At 44.9% G+C, this 18077-nt stretch overlaps 1 pseudogene; it reads left to right on the forward strand.

Annotated features, from left to right (window-relative positions):
• Window positions 1-4396: 4396 nt before the first annotated feature.
• Window positions 4397-17325, forward strand: LOC121273848 (annotated as a pseudogene).
• The last annotated feature ends 752 nt before the right edge of the window (window positions 17326-18077 follow it).

The raw sequence follows: 18077 nt of genomic DNA on the forward strand, positions 1-18077 counted from the left end.
GGACAACTGCAGCAAAATACAGTCAGACACAAATAGCTAAAAGCAAATATCGGACGCTGGAAATCTGAAATAATGGAAAATCTCAGCAGGTCTGGCAGCATCTGTGGAGATAGAAACAGCTAGCGTTTCGAGCCAATATGACTCTTCTTCAGAGCAGACACAAATAGGCAAAATAGACATAAATAGGATCGCCAACTAGACTGAGAAACGGAAAATGAAATTCAAAACAGTGAAATGAGGTCGGTTTGCGCTCCTGCTGATGGAGATGGAGCTTATTCTAACCTGCGAGGGATTCTGGGTAGATCATCCGCCATTATTGTAGAACAACAAGCCGCGCTACTGCTCTTGCGCACCCATTCCAAGGCCGAGACTGAAAACCGGAGTCACCGGAACCTGCAGCCTGGAAGTGGGAGTGGGAGAAGCAGAAAGAAAGAAGAGAAACAATATAATCTAACACACAGCAACCTCCAATCCACCACCATTCACGGGATAGTGAGACAGAATTTAGAAACACTCACCAACACGACTCCAGTGAAACTTCCATGAGGAAAGGGGAAGCAGTGACTGTGCTGCTGCTCTGATATAGCCCCAGACCGGTCACTCAAACCCTCGAACTCTGCCCAGTTCACAGCTCAACCTACCAGCCTGCAGCTTCCTGCACCTTGGCTCCGCCCTGCCCAGGTGTGGGACAATCCAAGGTGAGTCGTTTGTGTAACCAGGGGAGTGGTGAATGGGTGACTCCCCCGTGTTATGCTGTGTCTCAAATGGCTTCTTCCTCCCCTCCTCCAGGGGCCTCTGAACACTGCATGCAGAAGGCTGACGGATCTAAGGGGTCCTCACTGACCTGCACAGGTACATTAACCTGCACCCCACCCCGATTCACTCTATGAACAAGTTGCTTTTTTTTTTGCTATGCTGTCGCTTAACTAAGTCTTGTTTAACCCAAGCAGGAATATGCAGGGCTGCAGGATCATTGCAGGAGGTGACATTCGGTAAATTGTTCCATCGGGGGCGGGGCAGACAACACAGGCTGAACAGCCTCCTTCTGTGGTGTAAATATTCTATGATTCTCTGATTAAGATCCCACAGCTTTATTCCCTGTTATTCCCGTCTTCTGATGTTGTCCCTGGCTCCTTGTTTAACCAAGTTTCCCTTTCCCCTGCTCACCCTGTGCAGTGTGTGTCAGACTTCCTCCGGACACCTCCCCCCACCACCACCCAGGCCCTGTTAACCATCAGCAGCTTTCTGCTTCTCTGGTTTTAGTTAAAATTTACAGAATTTCAGGATTTACCTTCCAACTTATTTTAACTGGCTTCAAGAAATCTGAAAATGTTTGTCCTTCACACCAGGATAGATTATTTTGTATAAAGTCAGAATCCAAAATGCAGTTTCTATTCTTAAGCTTCTTCTTTTGATCCACCTGACCCGAAAATAAATGAATAACCTCAGCAGGTCAGGCCTGCACCTGTGAAGAGAGTTAACATGCCAGCTCTGTGACCTTTCATCTGAACTGGGAATAGATTGAAATGTAGCAGTTTATTACCAAGTGAAAAGGGAGCAGTTCACAGCCGTCAGGAATCAAAATTGAGTTGAACAATTTTATATCATATCTCTGCTCCCATTTTTTTTTTATTTCTTTCTGTCTGTGTTTTTCTCTCTCATTGATCTCTGTTTTATTCACTTTGCATTCAGGCAGTTGCTATCGTGACATTCACAACTCATCTAGACATTCCCACCCCCTTTGATCTTACTTCATGAAAGCTTTTGTCAGTTAATCTCTCCCACCCTGCAGTCTTTCACAGACCTTTCCTTCTTTCTTCCCACATCCACCTTTTCGCTTACTCACAGACTGGAAACATTAATTCTGTTTCTCTCTCTACAGATTCTTCCAGACCTGCTGAGTGTTTCCAGTTTTTACTGTTTCTAATTTCAGATTTTAATAGTCCACAGTATTTGTCGTTTCTCCATTCCAAATACCCTGTCTAGCCTTCAGCTGCAATTTATATCTTGTACTCTGATTAATTATTCAGCGACTTATCAGTTATGAGTGTCTTTAAATGTAGTTACAATTTCATCATTTCCCTGGTTTTCCTCAGACTTCCTGGCACTCATATTAAATCCTGACTAATCTTAAATGGAAGGATCAGCCCAGCACCGACAGACCAGTCAGTTTAATCTCGATGTGGGAAAGCATTTAGAAGCTGGGATTCAGGACAAAATCAACAGTCACTTGGACAAATGAGGATTAATTAAGGAAGGCCGGCACGGATTTGTTAAGGGCAAATCATTTTGAACTAATTTGCTTGAGTTTTTTGATGAGGTAATAGTGGAGGATGATGTGGGTAATATGGTTGATGTGCACATGATTTGATAAAGGGATTTGATATGGTACTATGTAACAGGCTTGTCAGCAAAGTTAAAGCCCACAGGGTGGACGCAGCATGTGTACGAAACAAAGACCGGCAAGATAATGGGAATTTCATGTTGTGGTATGAGTAAAATAAATCAGCTTTGTTTCAAACGCAAAGTGTGCTGTTTCTTTGATTTATCTGAAATGTCCATCGTGTGTTCCCCACAGCTTCTCTCCCATGTGTAAATATGGCATCACGCCTACAAACCTGGTTGAGATTTAAATCTGAATCCACTCAGTAAACGCGTTTAACAAAAGGTGAACAAGTAAACAGATCACGTCAAGCAATTGGCAAAAATACAGAGAGCAGAAGAGAAAACAATACTTACTCAGTGAGTTATGATCTGGAATGTACTGCCTGAAAGGTGGAAGCAGATTCAGTAGTGACTTTCTAAAGTGAATTGGGTCTGTAATTAAAGGGAAAAGTTTGCAGGCTTCTGGGGAAAAGAGCAGGGGAATGAAACTAATTGGCAGCTCTTTCAAAGATGATACCAGCCCTTCAATGCAGCTCTATACTGACAGGACACAGTTTGATGTCCAACTCACCTCGAGTAAAGAAAGATCCCAACTTTCCCAGATCCCCTTGGATTCTTTGTCAATATGTTTCGAACGCTGACAGATTCCTTCCTTCTTTTGAAATTCCACTTCTGTGTGCAGGGGCTGCAGACGTTGCTGGACACTGAGGGAGCAGCAATCTGGGCTCAGGGTGGATACACCGGGTTTGTCCTTGAATTGGGCTTCCTGCTGAGTGTGTGCTGGGATCCAGTGAAATTTCACTCTGCTGGGACATTCCTGCGTGCGTCACAGGACCATCAGCAACAGGAGGAAGGTATTCAGCCCTGAAAGCTGCTCCACCGGTCAGATAGACGAGGGCTGATTTGTATCAGAACTCCATTTACCCGCATTCATTCCATATCCCGTGAAACATTTAGTGAGCAAAAATCTATCCATTTCAGTCTCGTAAGCTCCAATTGGCCCTCACCATCAAGCACATTTTGTTGGAGAGAGTTCCACATTTCTACTCCATCTTGTGTGAAGGATCTCTGTTTGATTGTACTGCTGAATGGTCAAGTTCTAACATTAGGTTGATGACCCCTTTTTCTCGATCCTCCCACCAGAGGAAATAGTTTATTTATATCTACCCGATTGGCACATCGAGTATATTTTAGCTGATCCTCTTTAATACAGACACCAGTATAAATTTAATGAGTCAGGGCATGGGGAGTGACCTGAATGGACAATGAACACTCAGTAGCAAAGTCCCCGGTGTTAAGGTAAATTGGGAAAATACTGTGATTACCCACGAGGTGGAGACACCCAGTGTAACGGATGAAGGGAAGAGAGGGAACAGATGTATAAAACTCTTCTTCATCACCCTGCCCATTTCTCTCTCTCATCACGTAGGGATACAGACCAGGCACAGATTCGCCTCCCGTGCACTTGGCTGCTGTATAAATTGACTTAATTTTACATCTGCGCCTCCAATCCAAAGGGGATCACAAAATATGATTCTGTATTCGACTATTTTTCCCCTCAATGGCGGTAACATTACCCAGCATTCACGGAGATAACAAATATGCTCTATCTTCAACAGAAAATACTGGAAAAACTCAGCAGGTCCGACAGCATCTGTGGAGAGAGAAAAACAAAGTTAACGTTTCGAGTCCGTATGACCCTTCTTCGGACTCGAAACGTTAACTATGTTTCTCTCTCTCTCCACAGACATCATGTCAGACCTGCTGAGTTTTCCCAGCATTTTCTGGTTTTGTTTCAGATTTCCAGCATTTGCAGGATTTTGCTTTTATTTTCGATCTTCACGTTGGGTGGTGCTCGCGCAGGCGCAGCAGGGGCTCTAACCGAAGCATGCGCAGTCCGGTGTTGGAAGGACGGAGGCAGCCATGTCGGATCAGCGAGGAGAGCAGAGGAATCGAGCCAGCGGGTGGGTGAGGGAAAATGGAGCCGCCAAGTGAGTGGGGAATTTTCCTTAACACTTGCTGGAGACCTCAAGACGCGAATAAGAAGTTTCCGGTCCAACACCTGCACAGATTTGGCGGCTGCATCGTTTCTCTTGATCTCAGCCCCAGATTAACAGCCGCCATCTTTTTAATTATCAGCGGCGATGGACAGCAGTGCGTATGTGTTTCCGCCATCTTTATAGGGGGCAATGGGCAGCAATGCGCATGTGTCCGCATTCTTTATAGGGGCAATGGGCAGCAGGGCGCATGTGTCCGCATTCTTTATAGGGGCAATGGGCAGCAGTGCGCTCGTGTCCGCATTCTTTATAGGGGGGCAATGGGCAGCAGTGCGCATGTGACCAAAGCTGGAGCAATTAAAATTGGGAATTGTCAGGTATCCGGAATTAAATTAAGTGAAGATATCAGGAAGGATTGTGAGGCTGGAGGACATTACAAAGACATGGAGGGATTTGAAATGATCAGGAGTTCAAAATTTTGTTGCTCCTTTACCCGGAGCCTTTGTCGGTCAGTGAGCACAGGGGTGATGGGTGAACAAGACTTGGTGCGAGTAAGCACATGGGCAGCAGAGTTTTGGATCACCTCAAGATTACAGGAAGATTGAATGTGGGTGGCCGGCCGGGGGTCATTGGGGTAGTTAAGTTTAAAGGGAACAAAGGAATGGATGAGATTTTCAGCAGCAGATGAGCTGAGACTGGGTTGGAGTCGGGCGATGTTACTCAGGTGGAAGTAGGCGGTCTTGGTGACGATGTGGATATGTGGTTGGAAGCTCATCTTGGGGTGAAATATTTCACCATGGTTGTGAACATTCTGGTTCAGTCTCAGACAGTTGTCAGCGAGAGGGATGGAGTCAGTGTCTCAGGAGTGGAGTTTGTAGCGGGGACTGAAGACAATGACTTCAGTCTTCCCAATATTTAAATAGAAGAAATTTCTGCTCATCCAGTACCAGATGCCAGATAAGCCAGGATGGTGTGTGACTTGGAGGGGAACTTGGAGGTGATGGTGTTCACACACGCCTGCTACCCTGGTCCTATTAGGGGGTGGAGGTTAGTGGTTCAGGAGATTTTGTCAAGTTCTGGTTGAGTGATAGATATATGAAATTCTTCTGCTTTACCCAATGCCTCTCTGACCTATGTCTCTCACTCCCTTTTTTTCCCGTATTAAATCATTTACACAGGGTATGAGAAGGAGAGGATTTGCAGTCGGGAATCTGAAAGCAAACATCACATCAGTGCCTGAAAGAGTCATCTAATTTATGATAGCCTGAAGATCATTGGATTTTGAACATGGAAGGAGAAAGCACCATTCACAGTGGGGAGAAACCGTACAAGTGTTCTGTGTGTGGACGAGGCTTCAGCCGATCATGTGACCTGTCAAAACATAAATGCAGGGACAACAGGGAGAAACCTTGGAAATGTGGGGACTGTGGGAAGGGATTCAATTACCCATCCCTGCTGAAAACTCATTGGCGCACTCACACTGGAGAGAGACTGTTCAGCTGCTCCAAGTGTGGGAAGTGATTCACACAGTTATCCAACCTGCAGTCACACCAGCGAGTTCATAATGTGGAGGGGCCATTCACCTGCTCCGAGTGCGGGAAGAGATTCACTCAGTCGTCTGTCCTGCTGAGACATCAGCGGGTTCACAGTGGGGAGAGATCTTTTAAATGTCCAGACTGTGGGAAGTGCTATAAAAATTCCAGGGACCTGATGTCTCATCAGCATGTTCACACTGATGAGAGACCTTTTAAATGCCCAGACTGCGGGAAGTGCTTTAAGAGATCCCAGGAATTGATGTACCATGAACGTGTTCACACTGACGAGAGACCGTTCAGGTGTTCTTACTGTGGGACTGGGTTCAGGCGATCATCTAACCTCATTGAACACCAGCGAGTTCACACTGGAGAGAGGCCGTTCACTTGCTTCAAGTGTGGGAAGGGATTCGCTCGGTCATCCAGCCTGCTCACGCACCAGCGAGTTCACAATGGGGAGAGGCCATTCACCTGTTCCAAGTGTGGGAAGGGATTCAGTCACTCAACCACCCTGCTGATGCATCAGCGAATTCACACTGGGGAGAGACCATTCACCTGCTCCGAGTGTGGGAAGGGATTCACTCAGTCATCTACCCTGCTGACACATCAGCGAATTCACACTGAGGAGAGACCGTTCACATGCTCTGAGTGTGGGAAGGGATTCACTCGGACGTCCCACCTGCTGACACATCAGCGAGTTCACAGGGAACTACAGTGATTGGATTTTGCTGTTAATCACATCCAGGACTGAACCATATTCATTGGGGTCTGTTTCTGCTGAGGTTAATAAACTGAAGCCCAATTATTGCAGTTGTTATTCTGAATAAGGTCAAATTAATCAGCTTTGTATTAAACACACTCACGAACATATGAGTTAGGTGCAAGAGTAGGCCATTCGACCCCTTTAGCCTGGTCACCCAATTAGTAAGATCATGGCTGATATAACTGAGGCCTCAGCTCCACATTCCCTCCTCCTGTTGCTAACCTTTACTCCCTTAGTAGTAACTGGAAAGTACTGTGTAAGCATGCTAAGTTTTTTTTTTCTTGCAGCTTAGACTCATTCTCTGCTGTGAGAGCTGAGTAGTTAATTAGCTAACTGCTTGAATCTGGTTACTCTAGCCCCAGTTCAGTTGGCTATAAAAACAGGCCTCCATAGTGCAGTTAAGGCAAATGAGTGCAGTTAAGGCAAACGAGTACATACTTGGAGTTTGGTGAGAGCGGGAGCTTGGTGAAGTGGAGGGAGGAGATGTTCATTTCCTTTTTCTATCTTTTTCACACTGTAGGAATTGGTTCTTGCTCTATTACGGGGAAAGGAGCTAGCTGCTTGGTGAGTATCTGGTGAGTGCTTAAGGTCAGTTGTATTCTTAAGTTTTCAAATAGTATTCAAATTGGAGGTCAAGATAATAAAATGTATAAAAATGCAATATAAATAATGATTAATATAATTAGGTAATTATTGAAAACACATTCAGGATGGGTGATGTGTGAATCACAGATTTGTTATGGCATTACTGCCGCTGAAACTCCATCAACATCCTGGGGGTTACCATTGACCAGAAACTGAACTGGACCAGCCATATAAATACTGTGGCTACAAGAGCAGGCTAGGAATCCTGTGACGAGTAACTCACCTCCTGACTCCCCAAAGCCTGTCCACCATCTACAAGGCACAAGTCAGGATTGTGATGCAATACTTTCCACTTGCCTGGATGAAAGCTGCTCCAACTAGCACTCACAAGATGGCGACACAATCCTGGATAAAGCAACCCTCTTGATTTTTTAAAAATGATTCTTTCATGGGATGTGGTCTTCGCTGGCTGGGCCTGCATTTATAGCTCATCCTAAGTTGCCCTTGAGAAGGTGGTGGTGAGCTGCCATCTTAAACCACTGCAGTCCATGTGGTGTAGGTACACCCACAGTGCTGTATGGGAAGGAGTACCAGGATTTTGACCCAGCGACAGTGAAGGAACGGTGATATATTTCCAAGTCAGAATGGTGAGTGGCTTGGAGGTGGTGGTGTTTCCATCTATCTGCTGCCTTTGTCCTTCTCGATGGGAGTAGTCGTGGGTTTGTAAGGTGGTGTTGATGGAGCCTTGGTGAATTGACACCCCTTCCACAAACATTCACTCCCTCAACACCAACAGCATGTACCATCTACAAGATGCACTGCAGGAATTGACCAAGACTCTTTATACAGCAGCTTCCGAACCCACGAGCACTCCCATCTCGAAGGACAAGGACAGCAGATAGATGGGAACACCACCACCTGGAAGTTCCCCTCCAAGCCACTCACCATCCTGACTTGGAAATATATCGCCGTTCCTTCACTGTCACTGGGTCAAAATCCTTGAACTTCCCCCTAACATCTCATGAATGAATAAAAGAAATTGTAAAAGTTTCCAGCCAGGATTGAACCGGGGACTTTCTCATGTAAAGTAAACGTGATAATCAGTGCTCTAGGGAAATGAGTGTGAATCCCCCCCGGACAGAGGGGAACTGACCATCCATCTCTAGCTCTAATGCCCAAACAGAAAATGCTGCCAAGAATCAGCAAGTCAGGCTGAGTCTGTGGCCACTCTCACCATCTGAAACCGTCACAATGCCCGGCTGATTGACAGCAGCTCCAATAGAAAGAGGGGGCAGCACTGGAGGACCGGCTGGTCCTCAACCAATCGGAGTGAATGAGGGGGCAGGGCCGGGTTGGGAGTGAAGCATGCGCAGTGTGAGTAATGGCGATGGAGATAAGGTTTTTTCTCAGATCCGCAATCGGTGAGTGGGTGAATGGCGGGGCGGAGGGAGCGATGGATCCAGCGAGTGGGCGGAGCGGTTTCGTAAACATGTTGTGTAAACCGCAAACACCAAAAATCGAACTTCCCGGTTTCCCTGGGGCCGTCCCCCCTTTTGCAGCGAGCGAGGCCGCAGTTTTCTCCCAGTTGCAGCTCCTGATTAACGGTCGCCATCTTTATTGGGGGCAATGTGCAGCAGGGCGCATGCGCGGACGCCATTTTAGTAGGGGTAATGTTTTTGGAACCTTTTCAATGACTGATGGACAAGTTGTTCCCATTCAGTCTGCTTCACGTTTTGAGGTACAATGTCTTCTTGATGAGACAGAAACAACGATATATGTCCAAGTCAGTGACAATAATTTGTATTCATATTTTGCCTTTAAAATAATAAAACTTTCCAAGACATTTCACAGAAATGTCACAAATTAACATTTGATACTGAGCCACAAGAAGAAATATTAGGGCAGCTTGGCTAAAGAGGTAGGTTTAAGGGAGAATCTTAAGGGGGAAAAGTGAGGTGGAGAGATTTAAGGAGGATATTTCAGTGCTTGTGGACTATGCAAATGAAAGAACGGTCACCCTTGATGTAGCGATTAAAACCAGGAATGCCCAAAAGGCCGGAATTAGATGAGGGTAGAGATCTCAGAGGAGTGTGTGGCTGGAGGAGTTTACAGAGACAGGGATGATCACAACCATGGAGGAAAACAAGGATGATAATTTTAAAATGTTGGTGCTTATGAAAAGGAAACCTTTGTAGGTCACTGAGCACAGGGGTGAGGGGTGAACATGACTTTGTGCGAGTAAGCACATGGGTAACAGAGTTTTACATGACCTGAAAATTACAGGGAGGTTGGATGTGTGAGGCTGGCCAGGAGGGTCTTGGTGATGCTGTGGATATGTGGTTGGAAGCTCATCTTAGGGTGAAATATTTCACCATGGTTGTGAACAGTCTGGTTCAGTTTCAGACAGTTACCAGGGGGAGTGATGGAGTCTGACTAGGGAGTGGAGTTTGTAACAGGGACTGAAAATGGCTTCAGCCTTCTCAATATTTAAATGGAGGAAATTTCTCTTTCTCAGTATTGGAAGTTAGACAAGTCAGGATGGTCTGTGACTTGGAGGTGATGGTATTCACATACACCCGCTACCCTGGTCCTTCTCGGGATGGAAGCTGAGGGTTTGGGAGATTCTGTAAAAGCTTTAGTTGCATTGTAGATGTATAAAATCTTTCACCCCCGTCTCTCCTGCCCCTCTCTCCCTCCCTTTCTCTCTAACAGAGGCCAGAGTCTTGTGTAGACCCAGACCAGGTGGCAGGTTCCCTTCCCTGAAGGACATTAGTGAACCAGTTGGGCTTTTTCAACAATCCACCAGCTTTCATGGTCACTTATTCCTAGCTCTGGGCCCACAAATTCCCAGATTCATTCAGCTCAATTTCACAGCCTGCCTTTGTGTTTTTGTGGGTTCTCTCTCACTCCCTTTTTTCTGTTTTAAATCAATTTCGCAGGGTTTTAGAAGGAGAGGATTTGCAGTCTGGAATCTGAAACCAAACATCACATCCAGTTCTGATGGGGTCGCCCAATTTGTGGTAACCTGAATATCATTGGATTTTGGACATGGAAGGAAAAAGCACCGTTCACAGTGGGGAGAAACCGTACACGTGTTCTGTGTGTGGTCGAGGCTTCAGCCGATCATCTGGCCTGTTAAGACATAAATACAGTCACAACGGGGAGAATCCATGGAAATGTGAAGATTGTGGTAAGGGATTCAATTACCCATCCAAGTTGGAAACTCATCAGTGCAGTCACACCGGGGAGAGGCTGTTCACCTGTTCTGATTGTGGGAAGGGATTCACTGATTCATCGTCCCTGCTGAGACACCAGCGAGTTCACACCAGGGAGAAACCATTCACCTGCTCCAAGTGTGGGAAGGGATTCACTGAGTCATCCTCCCTGCTGAGACACCAGCGAATTCACACTGGGGAGAGACCGTTCACCTGCTCCCAATGTGGGAAGGGATTCACTGATTCATCCACCCTACTGAGACACCAGCGAATTCACACAGGGGAGAGACCGTTCAGCTGCTCTGAGTGTGGGAAGGGATTCACGCATTCATACAACCTGCTGACACACCAGCGAGTTCACACTGATGAAAGACCATATAAATGTCCAGTCTGTGGGAAATGCTATAAAAGTTCCCGTGATCTGATGTGCCATCAACGTGTTCATACAGATGAGAGACCATTCATGTGCCCCCACTGTGGGAGTGGGTTTAAGACATCGCCTGCACTCATTAAACATCAGCGAACTCACACTGATGAGAGATCATTCAGATGCTCTCACTGTGGGACAGGGTTCAGGCGATCATCTGAACTCACTGTACACCAGCAAATTCACACTGGGGAGAGACCGTTCACCTGCTCCGACTGTGGCAAGAGATTCATTCAGTTAAATTCCCTACTGAGACACCAGCGGCTTCACACTGGGGAGAAACCTTTCACCTGCTCCCAGTGTGGGAAGGGATTCACTCAGTTGTCCACCCTGCTCACACACCAGCGAGTTCACACTGGGGAGAGACCTTTTAAATGCCCAGATTGTGGGAAGGGCTTTAAAAGTTCCAGCGAACTGATGTCCCATCAACGTGTTCACAGTGACGAGAGACCATTCAGGTGCTCTCAATGCGGGACTGGGTTCAGGTGGTCGTCTGCCCTCATTTTACACCAGCGAGTTCACACTGGGCAGAGACCGTTCACCTGCTCTGACTGTGGGAAGGGATTCCTTCAGTCATCCCATCTGCTGAGACACCAGCAAGCTCACAAATGACTACAGTGATTGGATTTTGCTGTTAATCACATCCAGGACTGAACCATGTTCATTGGGGTCTGTTTCTGCTGAGGTTAATAAACCCTGGCCCAATTCTAGGGGCTAATATTCTGGGTAAAAGTCAAATAAATCAGCTTTTTTCCCCAAAAACACAGTGTGCTGAATCTTTTTAATATGTCAAACATAAGTTAGTTCCTTTTGAAGGGCTCTCCCTCTCTCCTCCATCCTCACCTCCAACAACAAGTGTGAGGAGCTCATGGAGCTTCTTTGTCACTAAGATTGAGACAATCCGATCAGTTGCCTCTGCTGCTTCTCTTCCTTCCACTCGTCCACCGGGATAAACTGTCTCTAAAGTTCCCCCTTGACTGAGCTCTGACCTCACATCTTTCTCTGTCGAGCCTGCATACCCAAGTTCAGATTGGAGAGAGGGTTTAAATGTTTAGACTGTGACAAGAGCTTTAACAACCCACATTCACTAATGGTTCAGAGCGGGGAGAGGTCATTCACATGCTCCATGTGTGGGGAGGGATTCACTGATTCAATCAACCTGTTGACACAGCAGTGAGTTCACACTGACAGAAGATCTTTTAAATGTCTGGATTGTGGGAATGTTATAAAAGTTCTGTGAAACTGACGTGCCATCAACTTGTTCACATTGACAACAGACAGTTTATATGCTTTCACTGTGGGTCTGGGTTCAGGTGTTCATGTGAACTCAGTGTCCACTAGCACACTCATGAGGGACAGAGATCGTTCACCTGTTCTAGGTGTGGGAAGAGATTCATTCAGTCGTCCCACCTCAATACACATCAACTTGCTCACACTGATAAGGAACCTATTCAATGTTCTGGCTGTGAGCGGAGATTTGAAAGCAAGATGGATCTGCTGAAACACAAATACAAATACTGGGGAGAGGCTGTTCACCTGCTTCGTGTGTGGGAAGTAATTGTCTCAGTCACCTCACCTACTGACAGACCAGCAAGTTCATAAGTGACTGAATGAGTTGGATTCTGCTGTGATATTGCTGCTGTTAGTCACATCCAGGACTGAACACTGTTCATTCTGACAATTGGGGTTTGGTTCTGCTGATGTTAATCGTGCTTGTAACCAGGATGGAGTTTAATATTCTGGATAAATTTCAAACAAATCAGCTTTGTTTTGAACACATTGTTGTAGTTTTTAGCCCTACTCACCTGAGTATTTAACAACACATTGTCACCACATTACCAGAAGGATATAGAGGTGTTGGAGAGGGTGCAGAGGAGGTTTACCAGGATGCTGCCTGGTCTGGAGATTATTAGCTATGAAGAGAGGTTGGAGAAACTCGGATTGTTCTCACTAGAGCGACGGAGACTGAGGGGTGACTTGATAGAAGTTTACAAAATGATGAGTGGCATGGACAGAGTAGATAGAAGCTTTTTCCCAGGGTGGAAAAGTCAATTACTAGAGGACATAGATTTAAGGTGAGAGGAGAAAACTTTAGAGGAGATCTGTGGGGCAAGTTTTTTACGCAGAGGGTAGTGAGTGTCTGGAATTTGCTGCCAGAGGAGGTGGTGGAAGCAGGTACAATAGTGGTGTTTAAGAGGCAGCTTGACAAATACATGAATAGGATGGGAATAGAGGGATATGGACCCCGGAAGTGCAAAATGTTTTAGTTTGACAGGCAGTATGATCGGCGCAGGCTTGGAGGGCCGAAGGGCATGTTCCTGTGCTGTGCTTTTCTTTGTTCTTTGTTATCACCTAGTTGGAGCTCAGAAAGGACAATCTGGGTTGAGGATCATACAGCAGGAACAGAAATTCAACCTGGACACAGTCCCCCAGGGTCACACTGAGAGGGACAAACAGCACTTTGGTCTTTCTCCTCTCTCTTCACTGACAGCAAAGTCCCTGTGTGGCTTGACCCTGAGGTGTGTAAGAAATGTGTCCCAGCCACTCTCTTCCATGATTCAGAGCTCCTGGACACAGATCAGAAGGCTCCTTTAGAACTGTGTTTAGGGTCAGGAAGAACAATGGTGAATGCTGGAAACGTGTTGTCAAATCAGAGATTGGTGTAAAACTGTTCCTGACTGAAATTGAAATGGCAGGCTTAAGTTTCCAGGCTGAAAATGATTGTGGTTCACCATTGAAAGGCGGGTGTTAACTCATTTATAATAAATCTATTTTAAATACATTGATTAAACTCTGCATTAAAGTAGCAGATGGACTATTTCAGAGGTACTTGTAAACTGCTGGGAGAATTATACAACATTTATCTCCAGATAAAGAAAGACCTGCTTTGTATTTCCTGGAGTGCTCTGTTTTATTGGTGTGTGTGTCTGTCTGTGTGTGTGTGTTAGACATATATCACCCACAATTGAGGTCTCCCTCAAAAGCAGCCATTAGAGAAAAGATCTTTGGGAAAGAAGGTAGTGAACAGTTGTGGGAATAACAGCAAAGCTTTCCCAGCTCCATCAAGAGTGGGAAGATGGTTAAAGGTGGTTTCGAGCCACTGAAAGACAGTTGAGGACAGATTGAATCAGATTGCCAAGTTATGACTGAGCTGTTAAATGACTGTTTCACATCAGTCTGCACGCCTGTGGATGATGCTCAGATTCCAGCTGTGGGATGTGCTGTCGACAATAACATCATCAATATTAAAATAGAAAGGGATTGTCACCCTGGAGAAAATAGGAAATCTCAAACTAGATGGTGCTCCAGGTCCAGATGATATCCACCCAAGGGGGTTTAAAGAGATGTGACGGGTGCCCTGTGAGCCTCTTGTCCGTATCTTCAGCAACTCAATAGAGTCAGTGATTGTTCCCTGAGATCGGAAAGTAGCTCATGGTGTTCCCACTTTCCAAATCGGGGTCAAATCAGAGCCAGGGAATGACAGGCCCATCAGCGTGACCTCGATCACAGGGAAGATGCTTGAAGGGATCCTAAGAGATTCTGTTTCTGATTACTGGGGAAGAGAAGGATCCGTTAGAGATCCTCAACATGGATTCCGGAAAACAATGTTGCTCCTCACAAGGAATTTGCAAAAGATCTGAGGATAATAATGAGGGGAAAGGAAGTGACCTGGAAAGCAGCAGATATTTCATGTTGTTCCAGGAGAAGTGGGCCTGGTTGTGTTGATGTCAGGTTTTACACAGCACACAGTCAGCCTGTAGTTAAAGAATATTGTCATTGTAATATTCACATCACTCGATGGGATTCTCAAAAGTCACGTTGTCTGTTTGGAGAAGAAGGTTTGCTTTACTGTGAATGAGAAGCAGCACACACACTGACCCAATCACAGAGACCCACATACACTTTGTCTGTCTGTCTTACACACACACACCCTCTCTCCACACACAACACACATACTGACATCTTCACACACAGATGCACACATACAGGCATCCTCTCGCCACACGCACACATGTATACATACTCAGTGACACATTCACACCAATACAAACAGACAGACATGAGGACACTTCCTGTCCTACTGGGTGGACAACACCAACCAAACTGACTAATACTGGGGATAAAGTATTGGTTCTTATGAGATCCACAATTTTTGGCCAATCCTAGTAAACATCACCCTCTATAGCCTGTGAGCAGTTTTGACCATCCAATCCCACCCCTTTCTCTTAACATTAAGTCTATATTGAACCACATCTGGGACAGAGGCAACAGCAAAATTGAGTGGCCTCTTGCCAGCCTTGGTGACAATGGGAGGTAGGGTAAATTTCAGAACAACATCCTGGATAATTACAGCCTCTACTTTCCTCTTGGAATTATTGGAAATGTTAATTCTCCTCATATTGATGGTCTGGTGATGGAAAGAATTCTGAGGCAGGTCACAAGGAGAAAGAATATAATTCTGCTTTGACTCAATAGTTCAATATTCCCCTGAGTTTGTTCATTGTTGCTCCTGGGACATGTATTGCACCATACCTAGCAGTACTGAAGATTTTGTTCCTCTCCATAATTTACAAGACTGTTCCTGATGTTCATGAGCTGCCTCACTTTCCTTCCCATTAATTCCATTTGCTGATCTATCAGTAATGGACTTGCTGCCATCTCGAACAAAACTGTTTTCACCACTAAGGCTCCGCTAGTATTTAATAGTCTTCATGACATCATCGCACTGGGACTGGATGACATCATAAGAGTCCATTGTTTCTTAATGATCCACATCAATAACAAGAGGAAATATTAATAAACCTGAGCACATTATCTAGGCTGACACTCCAGGGTGACATTGAGGGACTGCTGCACTGTCAGAGACAGCATCCTTCAGATGGAACTTGTGGAGGCTCTGGTCACAACCTTCCATTCCTCCTTATATAGTAGTGGTGTCAAAGCACTGACAGATTGTAAATGTTACACCCCTGTTCAAAAACACAGCTATTCCAGGACAATCAGCTTCATATCTGTGGTGGGGAAAGGTTAGAGACAACAATTTGAGAGAAAATCAATTGGCACTTTGAAAAGCATGGATTAATAAAAGAAAAAATCCATGGATTTGTTAAAGACAAATAATTTTTGACCAACTTGATGAAGTAATGGGAGGGTATAAGAGGGGAGTGGGGTTGATACCTTTTACATGGGCATTCAAATGATGTTTAATATGGTACCACACAATAACCTTGTCAGCAAAGCTGAAACCCATGAATTTCAGCCTGGGTATAAAATTGGCTCAGGGACAGGAAGCAGAAAAGTTTGTTTTTCAGAATGGATGGGAGTTTACAGCAGTGTGACCCCAGGGTCTAGTGTTGGCACTGTTGATCTCTTTGATATATGTTACTGACGCAGACATGGGGATACAGGCAAAATTTCAAATTTGCACACAACACAAAACTGGGAAACACTGGAAACTGAGGAAGATAGTAACAAATGTCAAGAGGATATAGAGGGACTGTTGAAAATGGCAGGCACACAGCAGATACAGTATATATACCATGCTGCTTGACACATTTTATATCCTTACCAACTTTGGGAACAAGTCAGAATAGTCAGAATGGAGAGACATAAAGCAAATAGGAAACGGATTTAGAAACAGTAAAGGGAAGAAAATAATAGTGACAATACCAGTGAGAATTATCCATGGAAATAAGAATGGGATCGGCTGAATGCAGGAGCAATAGAAACAAACTGGGAGACAGGTAAGACTCGTTATTAAGATTGTTGGAAGAAATTTGTCTGGGAGACAATCAGCTCTGAGACATTGGACTAAAATAAATGTGTGTGATGTCACTGACATGAAATAGACAAACAATTGCTGTTTATTTTATATTCCTAGCAGGTCAACCAAGGCATGGATCATACTGAGTCAGTGGATCTGTGGTTTTCCAACCGTAAGGTCGTTACGCAATGTTATAGAACATTTCGCAGAGCCACCGGTTTATGTCAGTAAAATCTGTGCATTCCTGTTTTTTGTATGGAAATTACAGCAGCCTTTTAGAGATTCAATTAGAGACATGAGCACAGAGTTGTCAAGAAACCATCTTGTTAATGTGGGGACTGTTACCACTCCTGTGAAGCAGTTTGGGGCATTTTTACTACTGTTAAGGTGCTATATCAATGCAAGTTGTTGTTGAATGTGGGAAGGGACCGAATTCCAGTCTGAGCTGGAAACTCGTGGATCACTCACACTGCAGACTGATCACTCAGCAACTGGATGTGGGAAGAGATGAAGTCGGTTATCTCATTTACTGACAGAGCAACACAGTCACACTGGAGAGAGACCACCCCAATATTTCATGTGAGCGAGGGCATCTCATTGTTTTTCCAATTGTTCACACCCTAATTTTTAGGTTTAGAAGGAGCTCACCAAGCCTAAAGCTAAAAGGCAGCACCTTCCTAAACCATGACCACTACCATCCAGAAGGGCAAAGGCAGCAGACACATGGGAGCACCACCACCTGGAAGTTCCCCTCCAAGCCACTCACCATCCTGACTTGGAAATATATCACTGTTCCTTCTCTGTCACTGGGTGTTAGAATACAGCAGTTGGTAAAGGCTGAGTTGTTTAAATCCAAGAGGGAAACTTGAATAACTGTCATAACCTATATTTTCAATTGGTATGTTTGAGATGCAGCTCTGAATTCAGGAATAAGACCACCAAGCCTCAAAAGATTTTTTTATATATAAAACTAAATTAATCATTTATTAATTTAGCAAGTTAAACACATACACATGTCTACAAATTACTACCATAATAGCCTTTAAACAAATCCCCAAATTAATCACTCCAGGTAAATCTTCACCAAGGCAACAGTAACCCATAGACTTTAAACAGATACCAGGCAAAGCACATTTGACCTTACAAATTAAATATGAGGTTCCTTTCAATTTGGTTCCTTTGCAGACACAGTTGTAGGCTTACAGGCTAGTAAGGTCTTAAATGCCTCTGCCCTACACACACAAATTCCTTTCTGTTTATACCTAGCTTCCCATTTCAATGTAAATTTTCCATTGCATCCTAGGTTTTTAACATCACATCTTCGAACAATAATATTTTCATCCCACTAATTTTATTAGTTATTTAAACACATTGCTTGGCGTCTCCCAGCTAGATGCAAGGTTTTACTC

The sequence above is a fragment of the Carcharodon carcharias genome (genome assembly GCF_017639515.1).
Source record: "Carcharodon carcharias isolate sCarCar2 chromosome 27 unlocalized genomic scaffold, sCarCar2.pri SUPER_27_unloc_2, whole genome shotgun sequence".
In the NCBI taxonomy this organism is placed as follows: domain Eukaryota; kingdom Metazoa; phylum Chordata; class Chondrichthyes; order Lamniformes; family Lamnidae; genus Carcharodon; species Carcharodon carcharias.